This window comes from Pseudopodoces humilis, chromosome 17, assembly GCF_049639895.1.
Source record: "Pseudopodoces humilis isolate 2021_Gansu_Grassland_sample_001 chromosome 17, ASM4963989v1, whole genome shotgun sequence".
Classification (NCBI taxonomy): domain Eukaryota; kingdom Metazoa; phylum Chordata; class Aves; order Passeriformes; family Paridae; genus Pseudopodoces; species Pseudopodoces humilis.
Window position 1 is genome coordinate 17,596,046 of NC_142216.1, and position 27,341 is coordinate 17,623,386.

Here is a 27,341-nt window from a genome sequence, read left to right on the forward strand (position 1 = left end):
CAGTGCCCGGAGCTCTGGCTGCCCTGGCTGTGCTGCCCCAGGGCTCCAGGGCACCCTGGTATTGCCTGTCAGGGAGATTGGTGGCATCTGAGCCGCCAAACTTCCCGAGCCATTTACAAAGCGCCGCTCGCCCGGCCCCGCTCGCCGGTGATGGATGGAGTTATTATATCTGCACAATCTTATCCTGCCCCCCAGCAAAACTCCCTGCTGGCTGCAGCGGGGCTGGGGAGGGCTGGGCAGGCTCACGGAGCGCTGATCACATTTGTCTTGCAGGGAGAGGGAGAATTGAGGGCTGCAATAAGCAGCATTAAATAGCCAAGAGTGTGGGATTACAGCTCCCAGCCTGCTGCGCTCCCCCAGCCGCTTCCCGTGGCCTTCCCATCATCCCTGGGCATCACGAATGCTTCCTGGAGCTCTCCTCCCATCTTCTGGTGTGGCTCAGGTGGGAAAACCTGGTCTGAGGTGGGGTCAGCTGATACCACAGGCAGGACTCTCCGGCTTGGGGACATCAGAGGATGCTGTTCCCAGGCTCTTTTCCCTCCTATTCCCTGCTTTGGGAATGTCGTTTCCACAGCAAAGGCCGGGTGTAAGGGTCTGAGAGGGCCCACAGAGGGCTGAGGGTCAGATGAAAGGGTTAACAGAAAGGAAAAGCCAGCAGGATTCCCGTGTGTCTGTGAGAAGAAGAAAAAGAAGATAAAGGTAGGGGAAAACAAAGAATATCTGTGCTGCGGAAAACACCACGGAAAAACAAGACTTATCTGTATTTTGCATTTTTGGGGGTACTTTCTCAGAACAGAGCTTCCACCAATGGACTTGAGGGGTGGTGTGGTGATGGCTGATGAGATGGGGCTGTGTACGGGCATGATAAAATCTTGGATTAAGTTTCTTACGGATCTGCTTTGTGTCGTGTCTGCTCCAACAGCGACACCAGGGCACCTGGGGGCAGTGCCCTTTCCCCCCGCCCACTGCAGCCTGTGTGCTGCCCAGACAGGGTTAATTAACGAGTCAGGGTTAATTAATCCTCCCAAGCTTTGGGAATGGTGAACCATTGCTGGCTGAACCCTCACAGCTGGTGTTCCCTCTGCAGCTGCAGCCAGGGTGGGCATTTCTGGGGCACAGGAGTCGCCCCCAGGGAGCAGGAGGGTGCAAGGCTGGGGAAGGACTTGCAGAGCCCGGTCTGGAGCCCCGAAGGCCGGGGCAGGAGCTCTGGGGCTCCTCCAGCTCCAGCAGGGCTGGTGTCACCGATGGAAGGGTGATGTGCAGGCCAGGACTGGTGGCCAGCTGTCTGGATGGGCACTGGAAGAGCGAGCAGGCTGTGACACCGGCACGGGGTGCCCAGAGCAGCTGTGGCCATTCCAGGGATTCTCTGGAATGTCCAAGGCTGGGTTGGACAGGGCTTGGAGCAGCCTGGGCCAGCGGAAGGCGTGCCTGCCGTGGTGGCACGGTGACGGATGTGGACCGAGGATGATGAGGTGGACCGAGATGAGCTTTAACCCCCCTTCCATTGCATTCCATGGTTCTGTGATCCCAGGATTCCGTGATTTGTGCTCCGGAGCAGCGATCGGGGGATGTGCCGCTCCCCGCGGGCCGTGCCGGTGTCACAAAGGGCTGCTCGGGGCAGGACATGGAGCAGGCACATGGCCACTGTCCCCCGGTGTGGCTGTGCTCGGAGTGCCGGCTGGCAGCAGGGGGCTGTGGCGACCTGTGGCTCCCAGAGCCGGCCCTGGGGGCTGCGCTTCCTCTGCTCCCGGCGTGGGCTGTGGGAACCTCCGGTGGAGCCGCGCTCGGCATAAGTGTGGGAAGAAGGGCTGGGAAAGGCACAGCCGCTTCCCCCCGGAGCCAGAGCTGGGCCAGGACAGCGGCTCCGGCGCAATTCCCACCCCCGGGAATAGCAGAGAGGGTTTAACCCCGTGCGGGCTGGGGAGGATGGGACTGGGGATGTGGGACCGGGCTCGGTGCCTGCCCCGACACAAACGAGAGGCACCGGGAACACCTTTGCCTGCTCCTACCTGTGCAAGGGACACTGGGGACACCTCTGTCCATCCCAGCAAGGGACACTGGGGACAGCCCTGTCCATCCCAGCAAGGGACACTGGGGACAGCCCTGCCCACCCCAGCAAGGGACACTGGGGACAGCCCTGTCCACCCCAGCAAGGGACACTGGGGACAGCCCTGTCCACCCCAGCAAGGGACACTGGGGACAGCCCTGCCCACCCCAGCAAGGGACACTGGGGACAGCCCTGTCCACCCCAGCAAGGGACACTGGGGACACCTCTATCCATCCCAGCAAGGGACATTTTGATAGCCCTGCCCACAGCCGCATCCTCGCAGGGACACCACCAGCACCAGCTTTGTCCACTCATTAAAACCTCGCAGTGACTGAGCAGCGAGTCCCAGGGAGGGCTGGAAAAGGCTTTTGCTGTCGTGTCCAGGTGGGATCAGAGGCTGGAAACCCAACAAGGCACTTTCTCATCCTGGAAAAGCACCGCAGGCCCCTGTTCCTCCCCGAGTGACAGCCCTGCCAAGGCACTGTCACACATCCCCAGGCAGCATCGGAGGAGCAGGGAGAGATGGCAGTGAATTTGCATTAAAAATGGTCACGTTGGCATTTGCTTCGTGCTGAACATCGCTGCTCTTCAAAGCAGCACACATTTTCACAGGGAAGAGGAGAGGAAGGAGCACACTGTCCCAGGTATGAGACCGATGCCTTTGTCCCGAGTAATTTTCATCTTAAGAATAAAAGAACTGCATAAAGGAAAATACTGCTGAGCACATTGGTTTGCAATTTTCCAGCCTTTAAAGGCTGGTCCCATCACTTTCCTCCCAGAGAGGTTTGTTCTCTGGCCCCTGAGGACACTGTTTCCTTGCCAGATCCTAATTTTCAAACCTCAGCTCTTTCAGCCCGTTCCAATAAACATCACAAGAATGTTGCTAAATAGGGAAAGTGCTTTCTTTCTTTCTTTTTTTTTTTTGTTCTCCTTAAGCCTTAAGAAGGAGAGAAAGATTTTGTTAAATGTTAAAAAAGGATTATTGGTGGCTGAGGCGCTGTTTATCCGAGCAGGGAGGGTTTGGAGAGGGAAGGAAGGGTTAAACCTTTTGGAGCTGGGGAAGTGGGCATGGGTGGGACTGGAAAATCGAGGAATGTTGCCCTGGTAGTGGAATTAGTGGGATGTTTGCAGTGCCCCTCTGTATCCCAGCTCTTCCCAAGGATGGGATGAAGATGAACGTGGTGGGATGGAGATGAAGGTGGTGGGATGGAGATGAAGGTGGTGGGATGAAGATGATCATGATGGGAGATGAAGATGAACGCGACGGGATGAAGATGAACGCGACGGGATGAAGATGAACGCGACGGGATGAAGATGAACGCGACGGGATGAAGATGAACGCGACGGGATGTAGATGAACGTGACAGGATGATGGGATGAAGATGAAGGCGGTGGGATGAAGATGAACGTGATGGGATGAAGATGAACGTGACAGGATGATGGGATGAAGATGAACGTGGTGGGATGAAGATGAACGTGGTGGGATGAAGATGGCCATGACCATCAGGTTGTTTCAGGCAATTTAAAGACTCTTGCTTGTCCTTTCCCTCATTCCAACACCCCTGGTCCATCCCCACCAGGCCTAGGCGGTGGCTTTGGGTGCAGGGAGCAGACTCTGAGCCTGCCTGAAGAATGTCAAGCTAATTAGCGATTATTTTAATGAAGTGAGAGCTCATCAACGACTGTGGAAACCAAGAAGCTGCTGGAAAGCTCCCACTGCACCGTGCTGGGCACGCTGGGGTTGGCTGGGTGATCCTTTGTGGCATCCCCGGGGTGGCTGGGGAAGCCCAGCTTCATTCCTTGGATCTGGGGAACGCTGGGAATTTTCCAGCAGCTCCATGGGTGAGAAAACCCCCAAAAGGTACCGCTAAAGCCGTGAGAGAAACCAAAAACATTCGAGCAGAAGATGCTGCAGGAGCTGCTTCTTTGCCCTCCCAGGGGGAGGTGAGAGCTGAGTTGATTGAGATGGAAAATTCCTGAGATTTGCAAGTCAAAGAAAGACAAATGAGTTGTAAGAGGTCGATGTTCTTCTGGGTCAGGGGCTTTAACCAGCGACAAATTCCCTGCTTGTTCCCAGGATGTGGAAATTTGGGGGTTGCTACCTGAGCTGATGAGGATTCCTGGCTGGAAGTGTGGCCTGGGAATGCCTGGAAATGCTGGGATGGGAGAAGTTTAAATCCAGGAGTGACATCTGCATCCCGAATTTTGTACAATTCCACGTGTTACACAGCAGTGATTTAATGTGCTCACACATCTAATGAAAAGAATTTGAATTTAATGCAAAAACGAGGAAGAGATATGTGGCCATTTTGACCCCTAATCCATCTGCCCATCCCAGCAGATCCCAGGGCCTGGAATTCTGTTCCTAAATTCCCCAGCCTCATTTTAACTTCCTTGTGATTTTATTTTTCTTTCTTTTTCCCCCCCTCGCTCCTCTATTTGCAATTTCAGTCAGCCGAGCGAGCGAGCGCTTGCCACGCACCGAGACATCCCTTTAACTCCCTTTCCTGGATGTAATTTCTCGGAATTTTTGTGAAATCCATCTGCATGGATCCCAGTGCATACAAATCCAATGACACCATTCTAATCAGCCTTAAATGCTGCAGCAGCCCGCTCCCATTTAAGCTAATAGCTCCCAGCAGGCAAAGGTTGTTATCCTTTATGGACCAGCCCTCTGGGGAGCCACAGGGAACAGCTTGGAACAACAGGGAATGCATTTGGAAGTTGCCAAACTTTACTTACTGCCTCGCAGGGCTTTGGGATTTGGTGATTTTTAATTGATTTATTTTTTTAATTTTTTTTTTCCCCTTCTCTACGTGCACAGCAAATGTTTCTGAGCCTTGATGTGCTCGTCTAAAACGGGAATTTTAGTTTGTAATCGCTCTCTCAAATTCCCAGGATTATTGGCTCTCACCTGCGTGGGCATCTGGAAGATTTTGGATTATCTGTTTTTTAACAGAGGAGAAAACTCGAGGGACCTCCAGTTTGAGAAATCCCAGCGAGTTCAGGGGATTAACACGTGGCCTTCCAGGCGGGGATGTTGGAGGCAAAATCCTTGGGAAATGCCAGAGCTCTGCTAACAGGTTTGTAAATGGAGGTGCTTTGCTTTAAAAGGGGATATTTATTAGGTGTGCCGGTGGAATGAAAACAAGCACAGATGGGGGATAAATCTCCCTGAGCAGCAGTGCAGCACTCCCGGATCGCTCAATAACCAGATTTTAGCACCTCTAGGCTTTCCCAGCAGCTCTGGGGGTGGGACAGGAGGAGCGGCCAGTTCCTGTCCAAGCCACTGCCTTTTGCAGCTGCTTGGAATTTTCCAGGCTCTGCCTCTGAGGTGTCCTCGCATCTCTGCTTCTGTAATGAGGAGAGGGGTTTGGATGAAAGGAAAGTGGTTCACAGAATCCCAGGATCATTGAAGTTGGAAAAGCTCTCCCAGGATCATCGTGTCCCAGCTGTGCCCCATCCCCACCCTGTCCCCAGCCCAGAGCACTCAGTGCCACCTCCAGCCCTTCCTGGGACACCTCCAGGGATGGGGATCCAAACCTCCCTGGGCAGTTCCAGTCCCTGAGCTCCCTTTCCATGGGGAAATTCCTGCTGCTGTCCACCCTGAGCCTCCCCTGGCCCAGCCTGAGGCCGTTCCCTCTCCTCCTGTCCCTGTTCCCTGGCAGCAGAGCCCGACCCCCCGGCTGTCCCCTCCTGCCAGGGACTTGTGCAGAGCCAGAAGGGTCCCCTGAGCCTCCTTTGCTCCAGGCTGAGCCCCTTTCCAGCTCCCTCAGCCCCTCCTGGGGCTCCAGCCCCTTCCCAGCTCTGCTGCTCTGGAGCCAGGCTGGGAAAGCTGGGAATGCTCACCTGGAGAGGAGAAGGATCCTGGGAGAGCTCAGAGCCCCTGCCAGTGCCCAAAGGGGCTTCAGGAGAGCTGGAGAGGGACTGGGGACAAGGGCTGGAGGGACAGGACCCAGGGAATGGCAGAGTTGGATGGGATCTTGGGCAGGAATTGTTCCCTGGCAGGGTGGGCAGGCCCTGGCACAGGGTGCCCAGAGCAGCTGGGGCTGCCCCTGGATCCCTGGCAGTGCCCAAGGCCAGGCTGGACGGGGTTTGGAGGAACCTGGGGTGGTGGGAGGTGTCCCTGCCCATGGCAGGGGGTGGGAATGGGTGATTTTTAGGGACAATTCCTCCCCAACCCAGTCCATGATTCTCTGGGAATGCTTTGGAATTGGGATGCACTCCATTCCTCCTGGGAGAGCTCCTGGGAGCCCTAGCCTGGCCTGGGCTGGAATCCTGGCACACATTCCATGAACCATCCCTCAGCATCCTGCTCCAGCCTGATTGTTTGGGATGGGCCCCTGTCTTCTGCACTCCACTGTACAAATCTGCTGCTGGGCATGGAATTATTCATCTCCCTGGCCCAGATAACATTAATGGGACACAAATAATGGCTGATTTTCCACAGCATTCCCAAGGATGAATGGGCTTCCTAATCCTTCTTTTATCTGGGAGGAGTTGAAGCGTGGTGAATTGAAGGTCTGAAGGTTCCTCTCTGTGCACTCCCAGGCCTTGCTTGAGGTGCTGCTCAGCATTCCATGGGCAGATTCCTGAGGCCTGGATGAGCCGATCCCTCCTTGGAGCAGCAGCTGTGGGATGTGAAATCTCCAGGGGCGCAGCCAGGGCCCCTGAGGAGAGCCTGGAGATGGTGCCAGAGGCTTCTCTGGAGCTCTGGATGCCGCTGCCACCTTCTCGCAAAGAGCCCTGGAAGAGCCCAGCAGGAGAGAAGGGAAGAGCAGGATAATCCACAGAATATTCCCTGAATCCTCCTTGCAGTTGCTGCTGGTTGGATGTTGTGATCCCTGGGATCCCTGCGGATGGGCTGCTCCAGCCTCAGCGATGGAGGGCAGGAGATCTCCTGTGGTTGTCCCAGAAACGGGAAAATGTTCATCCTGGGAAGAGGAGGAGAGTGCTGGCAGCTTTTCTGGATTTTATGGCACAGCAGCAGGTCCTGCTTGGTCCCAAATGGAGACAGATCCCGGATGTCCAGGTTGGAAAAGACCTTTAAGACCATCAAACCCAACCATTAAAGAGATGTAGATGTGCAAATGCTCCTGGGTGGGGTGTAATGGTGAGGGTATGGAATTCCCAAGGTTTGCCGTGGGATGGGATTGGATCTCTGCCCGCTGTGTGCCCTGGCAGAGCTTCTCCCAAAAAACCAAAGGTGATCTACAGGATGCTGGACCTGGATCAGCTGAGCCAGAGTGTTTATTCCCCAAAATCATCTCTGGTTTCTCCTCTGCTTCAGTGGAGATCCCTGGGGAGGTGGAAACTCTCCTGAGGGTCCTTTTCCTCTAAAGTCACTCTCCGAGGTTATTCCCCTGCTCCTGGAGACACTCCTACTCCTTCTCTGGCCATCTCCCTGCCCCAATGCTGGCCCCCTCACCCCCCAAATTTCTCTTCCAAAAGAGGCTCCAAACCTTTCCTAGATTTCATTTATTGAGGCCAGAGGCTCCTTTTCCACATATCCACACAGATTTTCTCCTTCTATCCCATCCAGCTCTGCCCTCCAGGCTCCCAAACTTCCCCTGTGCTTCCCTCACAAAAAGAGTGTGGGATTCTCCAGGAGGTGAAGCAGCACAGGGTGGAATCTCCAGCTCCTGCTGCCACTTCCCAGCTCCCTGAAGGATCTCCCAAAGGCGCCCAACAGTTCCAAGCTTGTGGATTGTTCTCTTCCCTGCCGCCAATCCATGCAAACCTGGCCATATTTCAACCTTCTGTGCACACCTAAACTCCGTGGCTTTATTTTCACTGCAGGCTCTTTGTTCCTGGATGCTCTGGGAAGGGAATTTGTGCCTAATCCTTCGATATGTGACTCCATGCTTTGCATATCATCCTCATGTCCCCTGTCCCCAACATCTTCCCTTCTGTGACGAGCTGAGCTCGTGTCTGAACTCTCTTCCCTGATCCTAGAAGGTTTTTTCCTCCCATCCTGGGAGATTACAACTAATTCAGTGCCCAGCCATGCATGCCAAAATTTAAATAATAAATCATCTCTCCCTGCCAGCAAGTACCCCTGGACACGAAGGCAAAGCTCCGCTCCTTCCCGGGAAAATGGGGCTCTGCCTCAGCCTGAAAATTCCGGGAATTGTGGATTGGGGATGCATCCCACCTGCCTGCACATCCCCCTTCCCCATCCTCCCTGCCTGCCTTGGCTCTGCTCTGAAGGAAATGATTGTGTTGGGATCCTCCAAATGCCAGGGAAGGGAGCAGGGGAGCCCAGAGGAGCTGATGTGGGGTGAGGATTGAAGGGAAGACACGGCAGAAAATGAGAGCAGGGAACAAAACCTGGGGTGCAGGAGGATGAGAGTTGGTGTGTGACCCACGTGCCAGTGTGCTAAATTCCCCTCTCCACCACCGTAAAGGGGCTTTATCCTTTAACCAACACCGTGGTGAGAGGTTTATTCAAGTAGAAAATTTTTAATTGCGTTCTCTTGTAGTCAAATATTAATGGAAGGACCTTGTACAAATAAAAGTGAATAATGCAACAGCTTAGCTGACAACATTGTTTCACATTCATTGCAGATTGTGAACCTTCATTAAAATGGATTATTTTTGCTTTGGAGATTTAACCAGCAACATGACTTTCCCCTCTCGCTGGCCCTGTTCTGCCTGAGCCCGCAGAGAGCTCGGGCCAAGGAGGAGCTTGCAAAATTAATTCTGAAAGAAGAGGCTGAAACTTCCAGGACATGAATTCTCCTCATCCCCTCGGCTCAGAGGAGAGCTCAGCACAGAAATCATCAGGCAAGGGCTTGGAGCAGACCCCTGCTATGGAGGAGGGCTCGGGGGAGCTGGAAAAGGCAGGGAAAGATCTCAGCAGTGACCTCTTGGAAAGTGATCTGAGGGGATCCCAAGCCCAAGGGGGTCAGAGGGGGCTTTAGGACAACAACCCCACCCATTGGGAGGGTCAGCTGCTCCTCTGAGGCAGCCAGGACAGCGGGAGGGGTCTGAGGGCAGCTCAACCCAGAGCAATCCTGGTCAGAGAATCCCAGAATGGTTTGGGTTGGAAGGGACCTTAAAGCTCATCCAGTGCCACCCTCTGCCATGGCAGGGACACCTTCCACTGTCCCAGGAGCTCCAAGCCCCAATGTCCAGCCTGGCCTTGGGCACTGCCAGGGATCCAGGGGCAGCCACAGCTGCTCTGGGCACCCTGTGCCAGGGCCTGCCCACCCTGCCAGGGAACAATTCCTGCCCAAGATCCCATCCAACTCTGCCATTCCCTGGGTCCTGTCCTTCCAGTCCTTGGCAATTGTCTCTCTCCATGTTTCCTGCAGCTCCTGCAGGCCCTGCAAGGCCACACTGAGCTCACCCCAAAGCTTCTCCTCTGCAGGTGAACATTGCCAGCTGTGCCAGCCTTTCCTCCCAGCAGAGCTGCTCCATCCCTCTGCTCATCCTGGAGCCTCCTCTGGCCTGGCTCCAGCAGCTCCAGCTCCTCCCTGTGCTGGGCCCGGGCTGGGGCAGCTCTGCAGGTGGGGTCTCACCTGAGCACAGGGGCAGAATCTCCCTCCCCTGCTGCGGGACCAGCCCAGGACAGGGTTGGTTTTCCTGTGCCACCACAAGGATTTTCCCAATTCCCAGCTCTCCCTACTCTGTCTGTGCTGTCCCAAAGCTTTGATGCCTCCGTGCCTGCAATGTCCCTGCTCCTCGTGCAGCCCCATCCCAGCTCTGTCACCCCAGAATGTCCCAGGCAGCTCCAGCAAAGCCCCTCTGCAGGAAGGGATCCAACATCCACAGGAGACATTTCAACCTCTCCAGGGTTTTTCCCCAAGCCATGGGAGCAGCCTCAGGTGGAGGCAGGAGACTCCCATCAGGAGCAGGAGCACAGCCCTGCTGTCCCAAAGCTTCGCTCTCCTCCCGAGGACTTTAGAGGGATCCGACCCAGGTGCTCAGCTGGCCTCAGCACTGTGGTGCCTGCGGGCACAAAGGAGCTCCAGCCAATTTCCCCAAAATCCCCTTCTCCTCACTCATCTGCATATGGCTTGGCTGGGAGGTGGGAGCTGTTTCCCAATCTTTCCAGCCACACGTTTTCCCTGGGCCTAACCCGGGATTAATTGGGTTTGGAGCTGCGGCTGTGGGGAGGCTCTGATGTCCTCCGGTACGGTTTGACTCCCGAGTTCCTTGGCAATTCTAATTCCTCGCTCACACTTCGAACAGCAATTCCTTGTTATTTTTAGTCCTAAAACATTATGAACATAGAGGAAACGAGACACCTACAGAAGTTGCCCCTGTGCAAAATTATGAATGATTCAAAAGTGCTGTCGCAATTGCCAAGCTCTCCTGTTCTAAAAAGCTTTGTAATATTCACAGTATGGGCTCGGCTGGCTCCTGAGCAGTGCAAAGCACCCGGCAGAAATTAATTGTCGAGCCCTGCATTTACCCTCAGGGAATCAGAGATAAAAGCACCGAGATTGGGGGGGTGATAAGGGAACCCCACCCTCCACCCTGCGCACAGGGAAACCGCTCCTGCCTCAGTTTCCCCTCGCTCTGGGGGGGTGGGAAAGCGGGAATATTAGCACTGGGGGATCCCGTTAAAGCAGCTTTAAGGGGCTGGATCAATTAATTCCCTGCCGGTATCTCGCGGTGCAGGTGTTCGGTGTCCCCATGGAAGTCACCGTGGGGCCGCTCGCTGTCACTGCGAGCTGTGGGGTGACCGGGGGATTTATATTTGTACAATGGCCTCGCTGTCGAGGCGGACGAGCCCCTGACATGGCAGCACTTATAGTCCATAAAGCAGCAATTATCCCTGTTACTAGATCATCCCATTTCCAGCCGGAATCCTTCGCCTGTGGAGCATGCAAAGCCAGCCGGTGCCTCTCCCAGTGCCGGGCTAATCTGAGCTAATCCATTATGTAAATCACCCGGACAATAACCAGAGACAAACGCTCTGTGTCTTCCGAGCATCTCGCCCTCCTTAATGAAATTTGACCCTCAAAGGCGATGGTTTGGGCTGCAGGGTGCTGGGAGAGCTGGCTGGGAAGAGCACCCGCACTTGGCAATTGGGAGGCGCAGTTTGGAGCCCTGGGGCACCTCCTGAGCTCTGCCTTTCCATGGGGCTGCTGCTGAAGCGGTCCCCGAACATTCCCCGGCCCTTTGAAACGGGACCCCTGCCCCTAAACCAGGTCATAAACCAGGAGCGGCTGCTGCTGCCTCGGGGCAATGCTCTGCACGTGGAGTCTCCCAAAGGCGGCGTTTGTGACCAGGACCTTCGGGAATCTCAGGGACAATCAAACCTGACTAGGTCAGGACAGAGAGTGTGTATTTTCCCTACTCAAAGCCACCATGATGGTGACATCTCCCTGTGACAGCAGTGGGGCACTGGATGAGATCCCAAAGGGCAGCAGAGCCCTTTGCAGTGCAGGGGATGGAATTCCTGACCTCAGGAACAGCAGGTCCACGCTGGAGAGCTTCTCCTGCGTGTCCATCCTGCCCCTGGACACAGCTCAGACACCTCTGAAGGTGCCCAGGTGACTCTGAAGTGTCACCAAGGGGCTCTGCCCACACTCATGGCTCTTCCTCATTGCAACTTGTGTGGCTGTTCTTTACAGACCCCTTTTTATGGATCCCTCAGCACTGATTCCCCATCCCCTTTTTATGGATCCCTCATCACTGTTTCCTTATCCTGTTTTTATGGATTCCTCAGCACTGATTCCTTACAAACCCCTTTTTATCGATCCCTCATCCCGTTTTTATGGATTCCTCAGCACTGATGCCTCATCCCGGGCTCCGTGGTGCAGGTATTGAGGGGATAATGACCTGAGGGCACTCTCATGCCTGCCACGAGGCCTGGCAGCAATCCACCGAGATCCAGGCTCTCCTTGGGCTGTGCTCCTGCTCTCCCATCGCAGCAGGGAGAAGCAAAGCCACAAGGGGATGCCAGATAGATTCTCCTCTCTGCCTGCGTTTCTGCTCCTTGGGAGGGAATCTGGGCTGTGGCGATGAATATTTTAGAAACGCGGGGCTTGGGAATCTCGATGGCAACATGTTTTAGCAGCACTCCGCGAAGCAAACACAGCCCTGGCTGTGTCTGTGCTCCCGCTGTCTGTCGGCATCTCCGAGCCGAGCTGCGAGACTCCGCCGGAGCCGCGCGTCGGAGCCTTTTATTCAAATAAACCTTGGGATAATGACATGCAGAAATCCTCTGCTCCCGCAATGTTGATATTGCACATTCGGGAGGCACCGCAGAGGGGGTGCATGTGGGCAGAGCCATACGGGCGGTGGCAGCTGCTGCCAGGCTGGCACAGCGGAGCTGCCGCCGCTCCAGACGCTTCCCACAGTCTCACACTTTGCTCGAGCACCGAATTCCCTGCCGAGTTTGGGGTGCTGAGCCCCTCCGCACATCCCGGGAGGGAGGATCCGCCAGCGGTGGGGTGCTGGGAGTTATTTCGGGAGAAGGCGCTTCACTCCTGTGCTCGGGCAGCGCCAGAGGCTGCTCTGGGCTCATCCCAGCTGGAATTGCTCAGGGATGAGGCAGCTGCGAGGTGCAGTCCGGGTGTCTGGGGCCTGCACTGTCCCCTGGCTGGAGCTCCAGAGCCTGTGGAAAAGCCCTGGCCACGTGGGAGGTTTGGATGGAAGAGACAGACGGGATGCTGGAGCTGGAGCTGGACACCAGGACATCTCCAGCAGCTTTCCAGCCGCCCGTGGGAGTGCCTGCACGCAGTACTGGGCACTGCTGGCCCTCAGGACAGCCCTGTCCCCAGACTGACCGTGGGGACAGTGACACTGCGGGCTCCACAGCCATCATGGAGCCCAGAGTGCCAAGGACACCTCCCTAAGCTGCATCCTGTGTCCCCCCTCCTCATCCTCATCCTCATCCTCATCCTCATCCTCATCCTCATCCTCATCCTCATCCTATTCCTCATCCTATTCCTCATCCTCATCCTATTCCTCATCCTCATCCTCATCCTCATCCTCATCCTCATCCTCATCCTATCCCTCATCCTCATCTTCATCCTCATCCTCATCCTATTCCTCATCCTCATCCTCACCCTCATCCTCATCCTCATCCTATTCCTCATCCTCATCTTCATCCTCATCCTCATCCTCTTCCTCATCCTCATCTTCATCCTCATCCTCACCGTCATCCTCATCCCCATCCCTCTCCTCATCCTCATCCTCATCCTCACCCTCATCCTCATCCTCATCCTCATCCCCATCCCTGTCCCCAGGCTGGGCTTTGTGAGGAAGCCGAAGGTTGGGAGAGGCGGGAACGCCGTGGCTGGAGAGGATGGAGGCAGGAGCGCGACTCGGAAGAATTCCCGCTATTTCCTTAGGGAAAGGTGCCTCCATTTCCTGCACGGATCAGGAAGCCCTGGGAAGGTGGGAATCCTGCAGGAGCGTCCCAGCCTCCAGTCCCACCTCAGATCTCCCGCTGGGATCAGGCTGGATCACGCTGCTCCCCCAAGGAGGTGTTGCTTCATCAAATCTGGGCTGGATTTTGCCAGGAAAAGGAACTTTCATGGCAGACAGACGTGAAGGCTCCTGTGATTCTGCTTTTTTCACCCCAGCCAAATTTTCAAATACTTCTTAAAAAAAAACGAAGAAAGAAGGGAATAAAACATGAAGGACCTCTTGGATATAATGCTGGAGGCTTTGGGGTTTTGAACAAAACAGGTTTTCTTCAGAAAAAAACACCACAAAACCCCACACAAACAACCTAGAACTGTTTCAAAATCTGGATTTTTTTTTTTTTTTTTGTGCAGAACCCTGCAATTTTGGGCCCAAATAATGTGGTTTTTTTTATTAAATGAAACCTGTGTTTTTTAATCTCTCACAGAAGAAACAAAAGATCCAAAGGGAATTGTGATAAATTATCCTGGAAATAAGGATAAATATATGCCTGGAAATAGGCACTTGTCATGTGCTGGCTGGTTCTGGAGCATCTTCCACCAGGAAAACAGGATTTTTTCTGGGATATCTGTATGGACACAGCTTGAGCTGGTCCATTTTATCCTGTTTGGGTGATGAAATGATCAGAAAACCCCAAAAATTTGCATTCAGACCAAGCTGATGCCTTGATGCGGCTGCACCAACATTCCCTCAGCTCCCTTCCCTCTGCTGGGATTTTTTCCTTCTGTCCCAGCTTTGGTTTCTTCTTCGTGCCTTCATCAAAACCAGAGGAAATTCCTTAAAAAATAAAATTAATAAAGCCACGTGGAGTGTTAACAATAAAATGAATGCAGGGGGGATGTTTTTGGAATCTTGAAGATTTAATTTTCCCCAAATAACCCATAAATAGGGGATGGAGAAACTTCAGGGTGCACCATTCCCATGGCAGTGACCAGTCTTTTCCCAGCCCATTTTCCCTATTCCCATCCCCCTGGGGAAGGAATTTGCACTATTTAAAAAGATTTTAAAATTTTAAAATGATTATTATTTCTCAGGCTGGAACCCACCTGCCCATCCCATGGCACCCTGTCCTTCTCTCTGGCCTCTCCCAAATGCAGTTCCTGGAGTCTGGAGATCCTCTTCCAGCTCCTTGGTCTGTATTATTGAATCCATTAATTTACAGAACAGTTCTGTGGAAAAATCCCAGGATAATTTGGCTGGGAGGAACCTTTCAAGCCATCCAGCCCATCCCAGTGAGCAGGAACAGCTCCCACCACAGCGGCAGGCTCAGGGAAGCTGGAGTCACAGAACCATGGAATGGTTTGCCTGAGACCTTAAAGATCCAACTCCCTTGGGAAGCAAATTCTGGATTTGGGAGAATCACACAGAGCAGGGAGGCAGAGGGACACGGAGGAAACCCAGGAAGGGGATTTGGGATGGATTTTCCAAGCCAGGAGCTCATCCTGATGCTCTAGGCTCCTGTGAGGATATTCCTGCTCCATGCACGGCGTGGGAGCCCAGTGACGGCTCTGATCAGTGCTTTATGTCTAAATAATAATCAATAATCAGTAATCATTAAGATAATTTTGCAGCTTTCTGGGCTGATTTTGAAAGTTCCACAGCTCCTGCTGGTGCCGTTCCCAAAGTCCTGCCCACACTTCCCTGTTTGGTACCTGCAATTAGCTGTGAGGAGATAAGACAGGTGTCACTAACGTTCAGACAGAGGAGAAGGAAGCAGCAATTTGCATAAATTAATTAAGAAACTGACCTCGTTCCCCAGCACTCCTCGGAGACAGAGCCAAACCCCCCAGTTTATCAAACCAACACCGACTTTGACACCTGAATCGAGCTCTCCCCAAACCAAGCGACAAAATTAATCCCCAGCAGAAGCCGCCACAAGTCCCCTCCCTTCAGTCATTTATTTTTTCAGCCGTCCCAGCGATTTATTTTTAAACATATCAGGACGTTATGTTCCGTGACATTTCTCATCCACACAACACCATATGTATTGGCAAGTGATTCCTCCTGGAAGCTGCGGGCTCGTGGATGCAGGGAGAGCTGGCAGCTCGCTGCTCCCACCCCTTTTGGGGCTGTGCCCTCATTGTTCCACGGGCACCGCTTCCATTGGAGAGAACCGAGCGGCTGCTCCACAAAATCAGATGGATTGGGTTTTTCTGGGAGTGGTGGAGGCCACACCTTCACTCCAGGAGCCCTGCAGGGTGCTGGGCATGGGATGCTGCATTCCAGAGCTGCATTTTGGGTTTGGAGGAGTCTCTGGAAGGCTCAGCAGGTTCTGTGTGAGCCCTGACACCCCCACGCTGAGATTTCCATGCTCCATCAACCGGCACAGCCTGGGGACAGCAGTCACCAGCTCAGGGGGGATTTCATGGAATCCCAGCATGGTTTGGGTTGGAAGGGACCTTAAAGCTCATCCAGTGCCACCCCCTGCCATGGCAGGGACACCTCCCACCATCCCAGGCTGCTCCAAGCCCTGTCCAGCCTGGCCTTGGGCACTGCCAGGGATCCAGGGGCAGCCCCAGCTGCTCTGGGCACCCTGTGCCAGGGCCTGCCCACCCTGCCAGGGAACAATTCCTGCCCAATATCCCATCCAGCCCTGCCATTCCCTGTGTCCTGTCCCTCCAGCCCTTGGGAATTATCTCTCCATGTTTCCTGCAGGCTCTGCAAGGCCACACTGAGCTCACCCCAAAGCTTCTCCTCTGCAGGTGAACATTGCCAGCTGTGCCAGCCTTTCCTCCCAGCAGAGCTGCTCCATCCCTCTGCTCATCCTGGAGCCTCCTCTGGCCTGGCTCCAGCAGCTCCAGCTCCTCCCTGTGCTGGGCCCGGGGTGGGGCAGCTCTGCAGGTGGGGTCTCACCTGAGCACAGGGGCAGAATTCCCCATCCAGATCTCCCTCCTCCTTGGGAAGCTGCTCTGATCCCTTTTCCCTCACAAATCATTCACCCAAATAAGTTCCTCAGAAAATTATTCCAAAGATAAACCTGGGAATGGTCATGGAGTTGGCCCCCATGCCAGGAAGTGGCTGAGCAAGAAGTGTCCTCACCTCTTGCACACTTTGACCTCTTCCCATCTCTGTTCTGGCCCAGCTGCTGCAGGGGAAGAGCACAAAGTGGAATTAAAGCACTTTTTAGCAAATCCCCATCAATAATTGACAGGAGGAAAAAACGAATTCAGGTGCTTGAAGACAGAGTGTAAACCATAATTAAAACCTCCCAGTGCTGCTCTGACAGATGGCACAATGCAGACCCTGAAAATTGTCCATGAACGTTGATTTGATATCTGAGAACGCCGGCTGCCAGCAGGCTGGGGTGCTGGGACTGCATCACTACTGAATCCCTGACATCCAGGGAGAAATTCTCTGGATTACCTCACCATTCCCATGACACCATCCCAGAAATGGATGCAAGGAAGACCACGCTCCTCACAAATACCATCACGGATGCAAACACTCTTTGCACAGATATCAAACCTCAGCGTGCAAACATGGCCAGAACCACGACCAAGAGCGAGGTTGTTTTGTTGTAGGAACAAGCTGTGGTGTTTGAGGTGGGAATTGCAGTCCTGGAGCAGGTTCTGCAGCCCTGATGGGAAAAGGTTGCTGAGCCTGTTCTGGGTTTGAAAAGGCAGCACAAGAACAAATTCTGCACATCCTTCCCTTGTGAAGCTGCAGTGAGACCCAAATTCTGCTTCCTACTAATATTTGCTGGTGCATATTTCTACCCCATCCCTTTCTCTGAGGGGATTTCCCCTGCCTTTGGAGAGCCAGCTCATGGATAGCAACTCCAGGAGCCGGACAATCCCTGGGGAGCATCCGGGCTCTGCTTCTGAGGAGCCTCTTGTGTGGGCCTGGCTCTGCAGTGCTCTGCAAATGTTCCTGCTATTTGTAATCAGCCCTGCTTGTCACACTTTGATATTTGTTCTCTCCAAGCACTCCTGCAGAGCCTGCCAACAGGAATGTTTTCCACACAAAGATGCAGCAGCATGTGTTTCAGACAGGAATTTTGAACTTACGAGCGCTCGCCTCGGAAACCTGAGGAGTCTGATGTGATTAAGAAGCAGATCCACATCACCTGCCTTGTTTGCAGTCAAAACATTCCCAGGTCGGGATCAGGAATGTCAGGAAGCCCCAGAGGGATCATCCAGCAGCTCCTGGCTGAGGGGAGTGTCCCCATTCCCAAATTCACCCCGACATGGATCCACCCAGCGAGCAGGGCCGGCCGAGCAGGCAGATGGGGCTGGGAGCACAGAGTTATCCAGCACAGTGAGGGAGGTTCATAAAGCCCCAGACTGAGCAGAGGAGAGCTTTAAAGTGAAAATAAACCCTTCAGTGCCTGCAGAAGGGATGATCACAGCACCGTGAGATGCTGAGCCTGAAGGAAATGCTGGGAGAGGCTCAGGCAGGTGGTGATGGTTGCCTTGCTTGGGTTTAGTAGGATGGAGATTTCTTGGCCTGGCCCACCCAGGAAACTCCAATCCAAGCTCCCTGATCAGCTCTGGAGCCCAGCATGACCCTTCTCGGAGCTTTTCTCAGCTGTGCTGCAGCAAAGGCACCAAGCAGCTCTGAACATCTGGGCGTGGAAGCCCTCAAAGCAGGAAAAATGTCACCGTTCTGGGCAGAAATGGTGGGGAGAAGGACAAGGATGTTCAGCAGCATGGTGGAAAATGGAAAATGAGCACACAGTGCCAGTGGGGGCAGGTGGCCTCCTGGTCACATTGGGCAGGTGACAACATTTTGTCGGAGGAAAGTGTCCTTGTGAAGAATTCCCATGGATCCAGGACTTTCTGACACCATGGACAGGACCTCTGGGTGCTTCAGCCTGTTCTGGTATCCCAATCCTGTGCAGGCTGAATTCCTGCCAGGTGCTGCCTCCCCTGCCTGCAGGCTGTGTGTGCTCAGCCTCTGGCACGGGACACTTTGGAGCAGGAGCCGGGGGCATGGATTGCCAGGGAAGTGTTTCACTCCATGGATGCACGGGGATGGGAGCAGGGAATTCACCTGGGAATTCCAGCAGCACTTCAGGAGCTGCTCTGTTTTGCTGGTGGAAGCTGCAGCCCAGGAGCTGCTTCTCCATCCATTTCGTGGCAAAGCAGGATGGAAAAGTGAGGGAGGAGTCCAATCCTCAGCTCAGCACTGGCACCCAGCAGCTCCAGTGAGGGTTTGGAGGCACTGCTGCCTCCCCCTGCCCATCCCCAGCCCCAAACAGAGGGGGCTGAGCTTGGCCACCACATCTGATCCCCCTCAGAGAGTCAAGATCACCGAGGGTGGAAAACATTTCCAGGATCATCAAATCCCCACCTTGTCCCCAGCCCAGAGCACTCAGTGCCACCTCCAGCCCTTCCTGGGACACCTCCAGGGATGGGGATCCAAACCTCCCTGGGCAGTTCCAATCCCTGAGCTCCCTTTCCATGGGGAAATTCCTGCTGCTGTCCACCCTGAGCCTCCCCTGGCCCAGCCTGAGGCCGTTCCCTCTCACCCTTAGGCACATTCCAAGCCTGCAGCCACTCGGGAGACACCCCCAGACCCGTGGGCCTTGTCCCCTGGGACGCTGGGGACACCCTCACAGTGTTCTGTCTCATTCTTCTGGTGGCCACCATGAGTGGTGGGCTCTTTGCCCCCTGCCCACGAGTCCTCAGATCCCCTCCAGCATCAGAGAGGGAGCTCAGAGCACCGCAGCCACCACCAGCCAGCCTTTCCCCACACATCCCTGCTCCCATCCCTCTGCACGCTGGGATGGCCACAGAGGACAGATCAGGGGCCGCCATGGAGTCATTTCTCTCCTCCTGACTACTCAACAAATGCTGCCTTCTGCTGTCTACCACCCATGCAGGACCTGTGAAGCTCCAGAGAGCGAGGCAGCAGCACTCCTCTCATCTGCTCAGCTCCAGCAGCTCCAAGACAGGTTGGCTCTGCAGAGCTGCGGAGACAGAGCCTTGGAAACAGCACTGCAGCCTCACAGCCAGCTTAATTCCACATTTCAGCCCCTGGAAACACCTTTAGGAAGGGAAATGTGTGGGAAAAGCTGACAGGGTTGCTGTGTTTGACTGCTGGCACATCCTTCTAATTAATTTCTTTGCTGCTCTTCCAAAGCAAAGCGCCTGTCCAGGATCAGAGATGCTTTCTGCTGGAGCTGCTCAGCCCTGGGATTTGTGCCATGCTTTCCCTCGGCCTGAGGCTCCAGCACCTCCTGCATCTCCAGCTGGGAGCTCCTGAGGGATCTGGACGAGCTCAGACCCCGCTGGGGTCACCGTGGCCGGGCTGGACACGGCACATCCCTCGCTCCAAGGATAGATCCCAGAGGATTGGGAATTGCTGCCCTGACATGACTGCACAGGCACAGCCTGAGAGCAGCCTGAGCTGTCCCCAGCTCAGAGGTGACAACTGGGATCACCCATTTATTGAGGAACAAGCTGGTGGGGATTGATGCTCCACCCAAACTCAGCAGGAATTTGAGTGCCCTGCTGTGGCTTTGTGGCTCCCCCTCAGCAAGGTCAGTCTGGCACCTCCTCTGTGCTTTCCTGTAGTTTGGTTGTGGCCCTTGCTGATGCCTTACATTTTATCTTTTATATTTCTCATATTCTGCCCAGCCTGGGGCTGTAGCTCTGAGCTTCATATTGAGTGTCAGTGAGCTCTCTGCACAGAGCAGGCAGACAAAACAATTCCCCTTCCAGCTTGCTACCAAGGACAATCGTTACAAGTTCCAGCCCCCAGAGCAGAAACAGCGCTGGGCTGGAGAGAGAAAACAAGAAGGGTGGGACTCCCTAACCTGAAGCTGGGACTGGACAATTCACCCCGATATGCAGATGGACCAAAACTGATAAAAATGTGAGCCCTCGAGAGCAGTTGTGCATTTTGTGACCATTTTTGGTCCATCTTGGGTGCAGCCCTGGCCGGGCTCTTGTAGTGGCCAAGGTGTGTCCTTTAAGGCCTTTCAGTAAATCCCTGCTTTATCCTGAGCTCTGTCCAGCCTCTGCTCCAGGTCAGCATTCCCAAGGCACCATTGCCATTTGGCATGCCCAGATGGGACAGGGACACTGAGGAGGGATCATGGAGCACATCTCAGCATCCTGAGGAGGAAAAGCCTCGGCCCACTCCGGGAAGAGCCGCAGCCTCAGTGTGGGAGGCACCAGTTGCTGAGAAACCTCCTCCTCACCATGGAGTCTGCAAAGGAGATTTGTTATTCTGGGATCCTCTACCTGATGGTCTCCAGCATGAATATCTACTGAAAAATGACTGTACAGGCTACAAAGCTCCCAGGCGCTCTGACTGCTCCTTGATTTCCTGCTGGAGGAACTCTGCGCCTGGAACTCTGCAATAAAACCCAATTTTTCCTTCTGCATTTTGCTTTTTTTGCTTCAAATGAGTGGAGCAGCCTCATGCTTTCAGAGATCCACTTTTCCCTGTTAGCTTTGCAGGGTGTGGGAGCCAGCCCTGGAGTGAGGAATCACCTCGGCTTCTCCCCTCTGGGAGCATCTGGAGAGGGGAAAGCTGGAGTTTTGCTCTCTGCACACACTCAATCCTTCCTTTTGCACACTCCTTCACGAAGGCAACGGGGCAAAACAAACGAGGCTTGATAGCCTCACCCAAACGAGTTCTCATCCTGGCACTTCATCCCCTATTCCCCATCATGGGGAGCTGCTTCCCTCAGAGGGAGGGAGGGAGGGAAATCTGGATTCACGCAGTGCTGGGTGAACCAGCAGCTCATGGTGACACAGGCAGGGCTTTCCCAGTCTGTCCCAGACACCCACTGAGGCACAGCTCTGAGGTGGAGCTGCCCAGATCTTTTCCTTTCCCTCAAAAGATGGAAAAGGACATTCATATCATTAAACCTGGCTCCTGGAGAACTGCAATTGGCTGATCCAATGGAAAAGATTCCCAATTCCTGGGCCAGCTAGAGTAGGAATTACACAGGGTTTTTCCATAACCATCCCTGCCCATCCCCGGGTGATTGCTCCAGCCAAAACTTCCCAGTCCCTTCCCTGGGAATGGTGCTCAGAAATGGGATCCAAACTCTTCCCTGCTCCCACAGCTTCCTGCCACAGGTTGGATCCTGCAGGCACCTCCCCCTGGGCACAGGCATGGTCCCCACTGCTCCAAGGAACACATGGAATGTGGGAATGCTCATTATCCACCTTGTATCCATGAGGGAGCTGCCTCTGGTTGAAATTCCACATGGATTGGCCCTGTTTGGATGTGGCTGGAGCTGAAGAAAAGGTGGAAGCCCTGCAGGAAGATCAAGTGAAGCGTGGTCAGTTGGCTCTGCAGTGCTGGGAATGCCGTAATTCCCATGGGATCCTGGCAGAAGCTTTGGGATGGAACAAGGAATGGGTTTGAGCCATGGGTAAAATCCCAGTGTGAATCCTGGAAGGTGGGAGAGAGGGAGAGTCTGTCCTGTTCAGATTTGGGATTCCAACAGCAAAGTCCTGCTGGTTCTGCAGATCCCACACCTTGGACATGCCAGTGCCAGCCTGGGATCAGGACTTGGCTGGTGCTAGGCTGGGATGGGGACACTGGTGGGTGGCAGCCTGGGATGGGGACACGGGTGGGTGCCATGGGGTGAGGAGGTGGGCACCCAGCAGCACATCCTTGGCAGGGGCACCAAGGGCACAGCCTGGCCCTGCCACGTTGTCTGGAGCCTGGAGAAACAGCCAAGGGCACCAGCAGGGCCTGAGCCAGGTCCTGTGGGCTCTGAAACACTTCTGATCCAACAGGGAGCAAATCCTGGGCACAAAATGTGACTCTGGGGTGAGAGCCGGAACCGAACCTGGATTACAGGGATAAGAACGCGCACCTGATAACGCACACCTGATAACGCGCACCTGATACCGCACACCTGATAACGCACACCTGGATAACGCACACCTGGATAACGCGCACCTGGATAACGCGCACCTGATAACGCACACCTGATAACGCACACCTGGATAACGCACACCTGGATAACGCACACCTGGATAACGCACACCTGATAACGCGCACCTGATCACGCGCACCTGATCACGCGCACCTGATAACGCGCACCTGATCACGCGCACCTGATCACGCACACCTGGATAAGAACCCCACAACATTTTGCTATTCCTCCTCTCCCTGTCTTTCCACATTCCCCCTCTCCCTGCTCCATTCCCCGGCCCTGGCTGCAGCAGGAGCGGCAGCAGCTCGCTGGAACGAGGCTCCGGAGCCGCGGAGCAGCAGGGAGCTGCCACATCCATCACGGCTCTGCTGTTGGAATTAATGAGAGCGCCACAGGTTCGGGCTGTCACTCACTCCCCTCACTTTGCTGCTTCCATATGGCTGCCAGCCGCCAGCTCCCGCTTCCCGAGCCCTGCCAATTACAGCCTCAGCATTCCCACCCTCCCCCTATTACACTCACGGCTTCATTATTCTAATTAAGCCCAACGAGCTGAGCCCTCCCTTTTGCGCTGGTGATGCATGGCTCTCGCATGCAACGCTGCAGCAAAGCCCTCGCTTTGGGGCAGCTTTGGTGGGAAAAGTGCTGGATGACGGGATCATCGGGATCTTCTGGCTCCCAGCCTCTCCAGGCCTTGCTCCTCACCTGGTGCCCGTTTGGCAAATCTTTCAGGGGTCTGATTCACAGGCCAGCCTGGCTGGGATCAGCTCCCAAATGAATCAGCTTCAAAGCTACTTTGCATTTCCACCTTTTTTGGTTTTGGTTTTTTGTTGGATATTTGTTTTAGGCTCTGCCTCCTGCCCCAAAGAGAGGTGGCAGGTGGCAGGAACCCCTTGGGAAAGAAAGGATTTGCCTCTCTCCTAAAGGGAGCTGTGCTGAGGAAGGTGCTGTATTTTTTGGGGACACTGCCACATCCCTGCACCCCTAAATAACACCCCCAGCCTCCCAGATTTTCCTTTTGATAGTCCCTGATCTGATGTTTTGGGTAACAAGTGGTCACCACTCCAAAGAAAGGTCGGAGCAGCACCTAAGCCATGGACTGGGAGGTGGAGCAGAGCAATCCACGCTGGAATTAATGCCCTTTATAACAGCTGGAGGGGTTCTGTGCCTTTCAATTGAAATTTTTGGCACAGCTGGAGCGGGTTAATCCCCCTCTTTCCTGGAAAGGATGGATGAGGGGATGCAGGAAACACAGGGAGCAGGGCAGGACACTGATCCCTCTCCTTCCCCAGCACCTCCATGGCTGGCACACAGGGACATTCCCAGGATTGTCTGAGCCAAACCCAAGGACAGCTGGGCCCACTGGAAAGGCTGACATGGAGGAGGCTCCGCAGTCATGGGCATCCCAGACCCCTGACCCTGCCAAATTGGGGCAGCAACAGCATTTCCCAGGAATTCCACCTCTGGGAAGGGAAGGTGCGGGAAGGGAAGGTGCGGGAAGGGAAGGGAAGGGCTCCTCTGCAGATCCCGGTGCCGCAGCCCTGCTCTCACTTGGGATTTGCTGCCCTTTGAATCCCTGGAATTGCTCTCAGCATTGCTCTGACAAGCTCAGCCAAGAAATGGAAGTGCTGGGAGGGAGCCAGAGCAGAGACTGCTCCTGCTTGAGGGTGGAGAAACAGCAGGGATATTTCTCCATCTCTCCTCCCTCTTCGTGCTTCGTGACACTGAGCAGCCTCTGGAAAAGCCTTTGGAAACCAGGATCTCTGCCTTAAGACAGGCTTTATTTTTTTTCACCCCTCCACAAATTTTAAGTTACATTTTTCAAAAAAATCAGTCTCTAATTCAGTTTTTAATTTTCTAAACAGTCATAATATATATATATATATTTGTATTTTATTTATATATATATATATATTTTATTTTTTTGTTGTTGTTGTTATTTTCCCAGTGTCTCTTCTCCCACTATAGCTTGGAGTAGAAGCAGGAGGCTTCCAGGCAAACTGGGAATGGTTTGTGTGACTAAAGTTCAGAATATCTTGAAAAAGATCCCCAAATTTCCCCCCGGTCACCTGCTGTCCATTTCTCAGATCCCTTCACTGAGTGCTCCGAGCTTGAAGTCCCACCTTCCCTGACTCCTGATATTCCCCATTCCCTGTTCTTCCCTGCCACCACTTTGGAATCATCCCTGCACATCTCCTGCTCCTTCCCTGAGCTGTGGCCACACCCCAAAGGGGCATCCTGGTGTAAATCCCTGCCTGGGCATGGGACACTGGGGGCTCGGGATGTGACCTAGAGCCGGTGACCCCCCCGGAATTCCAGCTGCCTGGCAGAGATGGTGACCCCCTGGAATTCCAGCTGCCTGGCAGAGATGGTGACCCCCTGGAATTCCAGCTGCCTGGCAGAGGTGTGACCCCCCGGAATTCCAGCTGCCTGGCAGAGGTGTGACCCCCTGGAATTCCAGCTGCCTGGCAGAGGTGTGACCCCCTGGAATTCCAGCTGCCTGGCAGGTGGGAGGGGGAAGCAGCAGCACAGCCACGTTGGCTCTGCCATTGGGAGCATTTTCCCCATGAGTTATTGCCAGGTTAAAGGGTTGTGATAGTGCCAATATCCCGAGCTGGGTTATTGTGTTATTAATGTGTGCCTGTCGCTGGCCATTAGCGCTGTGATCAATCCCCGCTGACAGGGGCTGCTTAGGCTGTCACACTTTGTTTTATCTGCCATCCTTAGACTTTTACTAACTCAGAAATTGCTAATCCAATCTCCTCTAACCCAGTTAGGGGAGGACATTGTCTCTGTGCTGCTCAGACGCCGGAGCTGGGCCCGGGCAAGGACGTGCTGCTGGCAGGGGGTGGCTCAGGGGTGACAGAGCCAGCTGGTGTTCCTCATGGAGTTATGGAATGGCCTGGGCTGGAAGGACCCTAAAGCTCATCCAGTTCCACCCCTGCCATGGCAGGGACACCTCCCACCATCCCAGGCTGCTCCAAGCCCTGTCCAGCCTGGCCTTGGGCACTGCCAGGGATCCAGGGGCAGCCCCAGCTGCTCTGGGCACCCTGTGCCAGGGCCTGCCCACCCTCTTGTGTGCCAGGACACAGGGCAGGGCCAGATCAGATATTGGGAAGGAATTGCTCCCTGGGAGGGTGGGAGGCCCTGGAATGGATTTCCCAGAACAGCTGTGGCTGTCCCTGGATCCCTGGCAGTGCCCAAGGCCAGGCTGGATGGGGTTTGGAGCAGCCTGGGATGGTGGGAGGTGTCCCTGCCATGGCAGGGGGTTTGGAACTAAATGATCCTTAAGGTCCCTTCCAGCCCAGCCCATTCCATGTCCCTGCAGTGATATTCCAGTGAATTATTAGGAAATGGATAATGCCACAGGAGCACAGAGAACCCTCCAGGTCTGTGACAGCCTCAGCAGGAGAAGCAGGCCTGGAATGACATCCATTAGGGAAACAAACCAACAGGCACATTCCATTTCAACTCCCTGAGTGATAAATCTGTCAAAATAGTTACAGATTGTGCCCTCTCAGCTTGTCAAAGTCACAGGCGGAGGAAAAGGTGCAAATCCCTTTGAAACTTGTGCAGTCTCTGCTATCAACAGCCACATCCAGGCGTATAAATGTTAAATATTCCAGAGGGGAAAAATTCCAGCACAAGGTGGGGCTTTACAGCCTCCCATCAGTGCTTGGCACAACTGGGAAGGTAATTCTTTGGGGTTTGGTGTCTTTTAATACCATGATGATATGAAAACTGAGATTTTCATGTGTGAAAGGCCCAGATCATCACCAATGTATGAAGGGAACTCATCCATGAGGCAAAGCATCAGCTGAGCCTGATATAATTTTTATTTTGGGCAACATTTACCCATTTCCTCAAACCTGGACAGGCCACCAGGGAGAATTCCCTCCTTTTCCCAAGACAATGCACAAGTCCTTGGCTGCATCATGTGTGTAATTAGAGAGAAACCAAATAAATTGTAAAATCAGAGTATATTTAATAAACCCCAGACAAACTATGGGATTTCTCTGTGAGAGTACAAAAAAATGAGTCTGTTGGGGGAGAGATCCACAGGACTGAGATGAGTCAGGGAAGGTTTGGATGTGGAGATGACAGCAATTCCTCATTTTAGGGAGACAAAGGTGCCAACCTCTCCTCCTGCTGGGCTGTGCAGGAGAGCACCATGAATAATCCAACCCCTGAGCTCTTCTCCCTGCAAAACTTGCAGGTGACCAAACAGAAACCAGGTGGCAATTCCCAGCTGGGCTGGGGCCAGTGTGCCTGGAGCCCTCCCTGTCCCTGGGGAGCTGAGGGAAGGATGAGCACACCTGGAGCTGCTGTGAAGGGATGACAAAAAGTCCTTTATTTTCCCCCCTGGATTGTGCAAGGTCTGTTCAGAACAGCTCCGGTGTCACTTTGGGTGTGACAGGGCTTCAGTCAACAGCCAGGGCTAAGCACAGTTCAAGCCCCCGTGTTCCTGCCAGCTTTGGGAGCAGCTTAAACTGTTTAAGCAGCTGCTCTGCAGTTTAAGATTAAGCCAGCCTTTTGAGCAGCCTAAGCAGTTTAAAATACTCCAAAGGCTTAACGTTAGAGCCAGTTTAAGTTGCTGTAGGGGCTTAAAGCAGGGATGTGCAGTCAGTATCTTCACAGGGTCGGTCACAGGATGGGGCTCTGAGAAGCTCTGTGGGTCAGGGCATGGATGTTTGCAGAGGGCACAGTTCTCTGCCAGCCTCTCCTGCCCTTGTCCAGCCCGGATTTCTGGGGCTGTGCCAGCTGGAGAACACTCTGCCTTTATCCTGCAGCATCCCAGGACTTTGCTCCTTCAACCTCACAGCTGAGGAGAAGGGGAAATTTAGCTCCAGACACCTTTTGTCTTAAACCTGGGGAAGGAAGGGGAAACCTCCTGCCCTGAGCCCAGCCAGGATGGAACAGGAGACTTTGGAGCAGCCTGGAAGAAAGTCCCACTCCCTGAGAGCCTGGCTTTGGGAGACCTTTGAAGCTGGAGCCCTTGGGATGCTGTGGGACTGCCCTTCAAGGAGCAGGGAGGATGAAGGAGGCTTAAGCTGCTTTAAC

General features: G+C 54.1%; 2 long non-coding RNA genes across 4 annotated transcripts; one reads left to right on the forward strand and one right to left on the reverse strand.

The window, feature by feature from the left end:
- Nucleotides 1-1,060: 1,060 nt before the first annotated feature.
- LOC148182996 (uncharacterized) lies at nt 1,061-8,540 on the forward strand. 3 transcript variants are annotated; one of them, XR_015774008.1, is made up of 3 exons: nt 1,061-2,691; nt 4,946-5,130; nt 6,599-8,540. It is a non-coding gene; the product is annotated as an uncharacterized LOC148182996 (long non-coding RNA). The 3 variants fall into 3 exon arrangements; XR_015774009.1 differs by lacking the exon at nt 1,061-2,691 and adding an exon at nt 4,129-4,813; XR_015774010.1 differs by lacking the exon at nt 1,061-2,691 and adding an exon at nt 4,129-4,813 and having other exon boundaries at nt 5,007-5,130.
- A 5,069-nt stretch (nt 8,541-13,609) lies between these two features.
- Nucleotides 13,610-14,606, reverse strand: LOC148182997 (uncharacterized). Its single transcript, XR_015773994.1, has 2 exons — nt 14,482-14,606; nt 13,610-14,212 (listed from the first exon to the last, which is right to left on the reverse strand). It is a non-coding gene; the product is annotated as an uncharacterized LOC148182997 (long non-coding RNA).
- Between the last annotated feature and the right edge of the window lie 12,735 nt (nt 14,607-27,341).